This window comes from Anomalospiza imberbis, chromosome 4, assembly GCF_031753505.1.
Source record: "Anomalospiza imberbis isolate Cuckoo-Finch-1a 21T00152 chromosome 4, ASM3175350v1, whole genome shotgun sequence".
In the NCBI taxonomy this organism is placed as follows: Eukaryota; Metazoa; Chordata; class Aves; order Passeriformes; family Viduidae; genus Anomalospiza; species Anomalospiza imberbis.
In genome coordinates, this window is record NC_089684.1 from 46,084,627 (window position 1) to 46,091,536 (window position 6,910).

At 45.5% G+C, this 6,910-nt stretch overlaps 1 long non-coding RNA gene across 1 annotated transcript; it reads left to right on the forward strand.

Annotated features, from left to right (window-relative positions):
• Positions 1 to 4,518: 4,518 nt before the first annotated feature.
• LOC137472865 (uncharacterized) lies at positions 4,519 to 5,909 on the forward strand. The gene is made up of 2 exons (XR_010998451.1): positions 4,519 to 4,972; positions 5,115 to 5,909. It is a non-coding gene; the product is annotated as an uncharacterized lncRNA (long non-coding RNA).
• The last annotated feature ends 1,001 nt before the right edge of the window (positions 5,910 to 6,910 follow it).

The following is a 6,910-nucleotide window of genomic DNA, read 5'->3' on the forward strand; positions in this document are numbered from 1 at the left end:
CGGCCACCGCTGCTGCCACGGTCTTTAGTCGCTCTCCTTCGCGCAGCTCCTCTCAGCGATCCGCCTGCTTTGCACCTGAGGGGAGGAGAGCCGGGCCCGCCGGGCCGGGAGCGGCTGAGGGGGAGCCCCGGCCCGCGGCGCCGGAGGGCGGGAAATGGCAATGCCGGGTCGCGCCTGAGGGCTGGGGCGGGGGGCGAGCGGGAGGAGCGGTGTTGTCCGAATTACTGACTTGTAAGAACCTCCGAGGTACGAGATGGACGCGAGGCGGCTTGGGGCACGCAAGTATTAAGCCGCCCCAGTGAGCTCCGCCAGGTCTTGGCCGGCTCCGGCCTTTCAGCCGGGCGGCGTGAGGGACGCTGAGGGCGGGCCGAGGTGCGAAGGCGGCGGGACCGAGCGCTGATGCTGAGCCCCTCGGTGCGGGCACGTCGAGGGACGGGGCTCTCCCGGACCGGGGAAGGGGAGCTGATCAGAGGAGAGACAAGCAGGGACGGGATTTTTTGCAGTGCTGGAGGTAGGTGTGTGTGGTTCGCCTGGTGGGCGAGGTCTGTCGGTGCTGAGAGAAGGAGGTTGCCGTGGGAGGCCGTGAGGGCTCGGGAGCCGCTCCGGTGGGCCCAGCCTTGTGGTACCGCAGGGCAGGGGCCCTCAGGGCTGCCGCGGTGGTGGGGACAGGACTTCAGGGCCTCTTGAGGCTCTGTGGGCTGATGTGGTTTCTGTCTCTTTCCCTCGGGGCTAAAGTGAGCTTTTTGGCTTGGTACTGAGCTTTTGGTTCCCTCTTTGCTGCTTTAACGTGTCTTAACGGCAGAATAGCTGTGTCAGAAATGTGGCTATGTGCATATGAGATGTAAAATGTATTGAGAGGATGCCATTAATTCACATGTTTGAACAGCCTTGTTGGTTCTCCTTCCAGTTCCCAGCTAACACAGGCACTGGTGTGTCTTCTAGCCATGGGGCAGCCTGACATCTCCTATTCCAAAATATCTGTGCTCCCTGAAGTATATGTGTTATGTGTCACTCTGTGTGTTAAACGTGTTTGAAAACAGCAACAGAAAGCATTATTTTTGCCTTGATTTATTTAAAGTTTGCAGTACTATGTAAGTTTTGGTACATATGTCCAAGTTGGGCATCTTCAGCTTCAATACTGAAATGCTTGGGCTGCTGTGAAGGCAAGAGATGAAATGCCTTCGAGTGCCAACCAGGTGCTTCAGGTGAACCTAAGATAAAAGCAGGCCCATGCATTCACTCTGGTTGCCATTCCAGCTGTAAGGGCACAGGGATAATTAGGAATTCCTTTTTCCTGGCTTCTTTATTACCATTGTCTCGGTTCTTATCAGGTAAACTTGCACCGTTTTATTGACATCCTCTCTTAGAGAGCCTTTAGTTCCTAAAGTAAAAACTGAAATGTTCTTGAGAGAGGCTATGTAAAATAAATAATGACATTTTAGCTGTATTGCATTTGAGCTCTTAACACTCTTTTGGGTAATTCTGAAGCAGCTTTGGGCTGTTACTTTTTCAGCTGACTTCAAGGTTACTCTGTATAAAATCCATGTTTGGTTTTTCTGCACGAATCTACAAAATTGCATGTAGATTGCATGTAACTGGGTTACATTTTTGCCTAGTCCTTTTTCTAAGGCACAGACCTATCTCTAGTGGAAGCAATTACTTGTAACTTCTTTGGGGGGTTCTGTGTTTTCTGTAACCTGGCAAACATCTGCCTAGAAATACCTTAATTTTAGTGTTGCCTCAAGCAGAAGGGATAAGGATTAGGTCCGACATTGTAACTACAAAACATGAGGGGAAAAGGAAGGTGTAAGCATAGACGAAACTTTGGTGTTGGCAGCAGAAGACACAGTGGCTTCTGTGATGGCTGTGAAACTGTTTCTTTCTGAAACAAGCTGTTGATACAGTAGTTGAAGTACAGGGTAACTGCAGGGGGCTGAGTCACTGGAGTGTGTAACGTGGGGGGGGGGGGGAAAGGAACGAATGCAGACATTTACTGCAAGCTTTGAAAGCCTTTAAAGCTTTTTGTACAAGAAATTTTCTCTATTCCAGCCAGCATCTATCTTGGGGCCTTGAAATGTTTGGGCCCTGGGTTTGTGAGACCATTTCACATCCCATAAAGGCTTATTACTGGCTTTGTAAATGTGTGCTGGGGACTTTGCAAGTCAGACTTGTAAACCAGTTCAGAAGATGCTGGGGAGGAGCCTTTAAGAGTTTGGCTGCTCGGGCTCACAGCCTCCCAGATCTGAGGGTCCCTGTGAAAGCAGCCTGGCTTCCCCGTGGTCAGATCTGGTACAAACCCCACTCTGTGCCGAGTCTCAGATCTGTGCGCAGCGGGGACGAAGCCTCGGGTCTGACACAGCAAATGAATCTTTATCTAAAGAGAGCACATTCCTCCCTTTTGGGGACAGTTTAGACAGCCAGAGCACAAAGTGTTGACTGAACCCAGCCAGTCACGTGTGGTGACAAAACGCTCCAAATCCCTGCCTGGGAAAGCTGCTGGAAGCAACTCGTGTGTGCTTCTGACCCTTTCCTCTCTCTCTCCTGGTGAAAGGAGATGGTCCATGCAGAGTGCAGCAGAAATACTCCTGGTGGGAACTGGCAGCTCTTTGACCACGCTCCCTGAACAGTGCCCATAACAGAAAGGCATGCCATGTAATTCTGAGTATTTGCCATCCTAAACAAGGCTGAAGCTACAGGCTTTTCTTAATTGCCAAAATGGCAATGGTTTCTGATGTGCAGGGACATCCACTTCAGAAACTCTAACACTGGTGTTTGTCAGTGCCTGGATGTAAAAATAAATGCACATAAAGCTGCACAGAATGACTGCCATGAGAGTTCCTTCCTGTGACAAGGAGTCTAAAAGCCGCAGGAGCTGAACATTTAATATCCATTATAGTGTGGAAGACTGGCTTTCAGTTAAACCGGGTGTAGCGCTTAGTGGGAAGTCTAAAGGGGGAGAGTTTTCTTCATGACTTTTCTGCAAACATGTTTGGACTACTCTCCAGTTCTATCGGTGTTGCCCAGTTTGTTGCTCCGAGGAACTGTGGCTGCCCCCTCCCTGAATGTGTTTGAGGCCAGGCTGGATGGAGCTTGGAGCAGCCTGGGCTAGTGGAAGGTGTCCCTGCCCCTGGCAGAGGGGAGGACTAGATGGTCTTTAAGGTCCCTTCCAACCCAAACCTTTCTGTAGTTTCTCTTTGCATGCCACAAAGGAGAAATCCTGCACATTTTTAGGTGGGATATGAAGTGTCAGTTTGTCTTTTTCGCTTGTGGCAAGGTTTTAATGAAATTCCTCAGGTACTTTTCAGTTTCTCTGAGAAAACATAATAAAAACCTGAAATCTTTCTCATAATTAACGCATGTGTGAACTGTGGAAAAGCCTTCTTTCACAAGGCCAGTGTCTGCTTCAGACAGTGGGTGTGGAAGAATCATAACCCCAGTGCAGTGAGGGAACTTCTACACAGGCTGAATGGTAGTCCTACAGGAAAACAGTGTTGCTGGCTGTTTGCTTTCTGACTTAGAACTCAACTTCTTCACCTTCAGGGATCCTGAAGTTCCCCCATCTTGCAAAAACGGGCAGAGAGACACTAAGGATGTGTGGAGTCACCTCATTCCTACTGCGGAAGGATCAGGTGTATCTGTTCCTGGACTTGGACACAGTGTGGGAGGGTGAAATGAGCAGGGGTGTGAGGGCAGGGAAAGGCAGAGAGAAGAAGGAAATGAGAGAAAAGAGAAACAGAACTGTGAGCACCCACTGCTCTGCAGTATTACATGGGCTGCAGCCAGAGCTGAGTTTTTCCAGGACTCAGCAAGTCACACAGGTGTTGAACTGAAGCACTGACACAGATCTAGGTGGGAGCTATGAACTAATGTGTTACCTGTGCAATGTAGGTGCAGCTCTGCTTGATTCTGTTGATCATGCAGAAGTTTTTTCTGTAAGACCCTCCCTCATTTCCTGGGAGAATCAAATGCAAATAATGTTGATTAACCTCAAATTGTTGCATGTTCAGTGCATGGGAATTTTAAAAAAGCTTAGTGCTTTGGGAAATCAGTGACAGTAGACTTTAAACTTCTAATCAAACAAAAAAAAATCACTTGGCTTTTCTGTACAGAAGTGGATGCTTATAGCCATAAAAAAGAGTTGTGCATTAAAAGAGTGTGCAGCTGGATGACCTTTAGCATGCACCATCAAACCCCAGTGCCTTGAGCATGGGTATGGAAATCTGATGACAGCTCAATAAAAATGCATGGATGAAACAAAGTCTTCCAGGGTGGGGAGGAAGGCAAAGAAGGTGAAGAGAAAAATAGAATGTTTCTTGAAAATGATAGGCTGCTCTAGCAGGAGCTTCCAGCTGCAATCCTGGCCTGAGGCGCTTGTCCAGCATGGGCTGTTACATTCCAACCCGTTTGGCTCTTGCAAAAGTGTCACAGCAGCGAGCACTGAGCAGTGTCAGTCAGCATTGGGCAGGGGAGCAGTGAGTGCTGCAGCTGAAACCCTGCACTCACTCCATCCTGCTGTACAGGGATGGCACACCAAACATTGCCCTGAAACTGCTCCTTCAGGCACGGGGCAGGGTGGGAAAGGATGCACTGCCTGGCAGTCCTAAAGGCTGGGGTCATTAAATAAAACCTTTTTTTATTGGTTTTTTTAATTGCCTATTTTGCTGTCTTTGCTGTGAGGTTTCTTCTGGTTTTCCTATTGATGTCCACAGTCACACATCAGCATAGTGTTTGGAATGAGATTAAACGAGGAACATGGGATTAACCTTATCCCTTGTGCACAGCTGGTTCAGTGTATAGTGTCTGGTTGATGACATGTATTCAAATTTGTGTGCATATCATGTTTTCCTGTGTCATTTTTAGAAGGACAGAAAAGCTGCGTTCCTGCTATAGAACCTTGGTTTTTCTGCTTCTGAAACAAAGTTAAACAGGTGGGAATCCTGTGGAGCTTTTTTTCATGGTGAGGTTCTGAAAGGTGAGTCTTGCTTGTTGAAGACTATCAATTTTCTCAATAATCTGAAAAGCATTTCAATGTTTTTGTGCTTGGCTTAGCAGAAAAAAAATTGAACATCACATCAGCTTTGAGCACATTCTAACCTTCAGAATTTTTAACCAAGTATTCTTCAGGGCAAACACAATTCTGCACAATGGTACAAAAGCTTCCACGGGAGTCTCCTGTTATTTCAGAACTTCTATTGTGGCATTTGGAAAATGTGAAGACAGTCTGGTTCCATGGATAGAAAAAAGGGGAAAATGTGAGAAAAGAGAACCTAGATAATTTGGAAAAAAAAATCCAAAACTGGGATAGTAGAAGGAAAATCAAATAAAGAAAAACACACCAAAAAAACCCCAAACCAACTAAACAAATTTTCTAAAAAAATACAACAAACTGATCACAGAAAGAAAAAAAAAAAAAAAACCCTAAACTTCCCCCCACATCAACTTGTTCAAGTGCTTGAACAAGATTAGAGAGCAGCATAAAAGCAGGTATTTTATAGAAATGATGTATCAAAGAATGAACAAGAATGAAGAAGAAAATGCTTTTAAACTTTAAGGAGAAACATTTATTTCAGAAACCTGAGCCTGTTTCTCCACCAGTGCAGAACTAGTGAGCATCTTCAGGCAGAACACTGTGGGCAAATATGCACGCAGCATTCTTCAGTGCAGTGAAAATGGAGTATAGAAAGTATTCAAATGTTTAACACAATCATTTCCAGGGATTTGTACAGCATTTAGTCTTTTATGAAATGACAGACTGATAAAACTACTTCTGACAAGAGTTCTTAATGTACATTGGTAACTCTTGGGGATGTAATTGCAAGGGTGCAATCCTGCTTATTCTTGGGAAAAAAATCTGTTTTACTGGAGGGAATAGGATTACATTTCCACCAAGCAAAGAGTAGCTGGTGTGTATTAGGTGAATCTGCAACACAGCATAATGGTGGAAGAAAATACTTCATAAAAAATCAAAGTTATTGTTCAAGTTTTATTTGTTCCTACATCAGATTCCGGTAGAAAAAATTTCACTTCTCTCTGCTCTGAATGCACTGTGAACTTTGTGCAAGTCTTGTGAGTAAATAAAGCTTGTTTGCCTTGGAACTTCTTTGCAAAGGAAGTTTTCATCCTGGCTTAAGGCCAGATGTGATCAGGTGAGGAGCAGCCTCCAATTTTTCACAGGTAAGAGTGTGCCTACTCAGACATGCAGAAGCCTTCAAGTTAAAACCCACAATGCTTGGTATCTCACTGCTGTTAATGCTGAAGGAAAGCTGAAGGGAGCTGTAAAGAAATGTGAAAGTGTGGGGCTGTTTGTATGTTTTCATAGATCTATATATATGTATATACATAAGTATATACGTATACACACATATATATTTGTGTATGTATGGTTTATATATATATTTATATACATATATATACATATACAGATATACATGCAAATACATGTATGTATGTTTGTATGATTTTATATATGAATAAGGGGTTCTGACTGGAGGGTGCTGTACAGCAGTGCTTGCCTGCAGTGGAATTAAAGCTCACCCAGGGAGGAATGAGAAGTTCAGGGGGTTATGTGAACTGTGTACTGCTTTATTCTGCAGCAGTTTGAAAAAGCTCATTTTTAACTGGAGAGAAGCTTTGCTCATAGCAGAAATCAGAAGCAACAGAAAAGCTTTACCTGAGGTGCTGCTCAGCCACTTCCTTCCCCTCCCTTCCTCTCACCTCTCTTGCTTCTTAGGAGCAGTTATTCTTCTGTGCTCCCCTTTGGCCTCCTATACACCTGCCCCTGTATTTTCACTGTGGTTTTTTCTGTCTGTGCATTTGCCTCTCTGACTGAGATGATCAAAAGCAGAACAGGAATTACTGCAACATTCAGCTTCCCCAGAGAATCAGCTGCAGGGGGTGGAAAGGGGCTTAG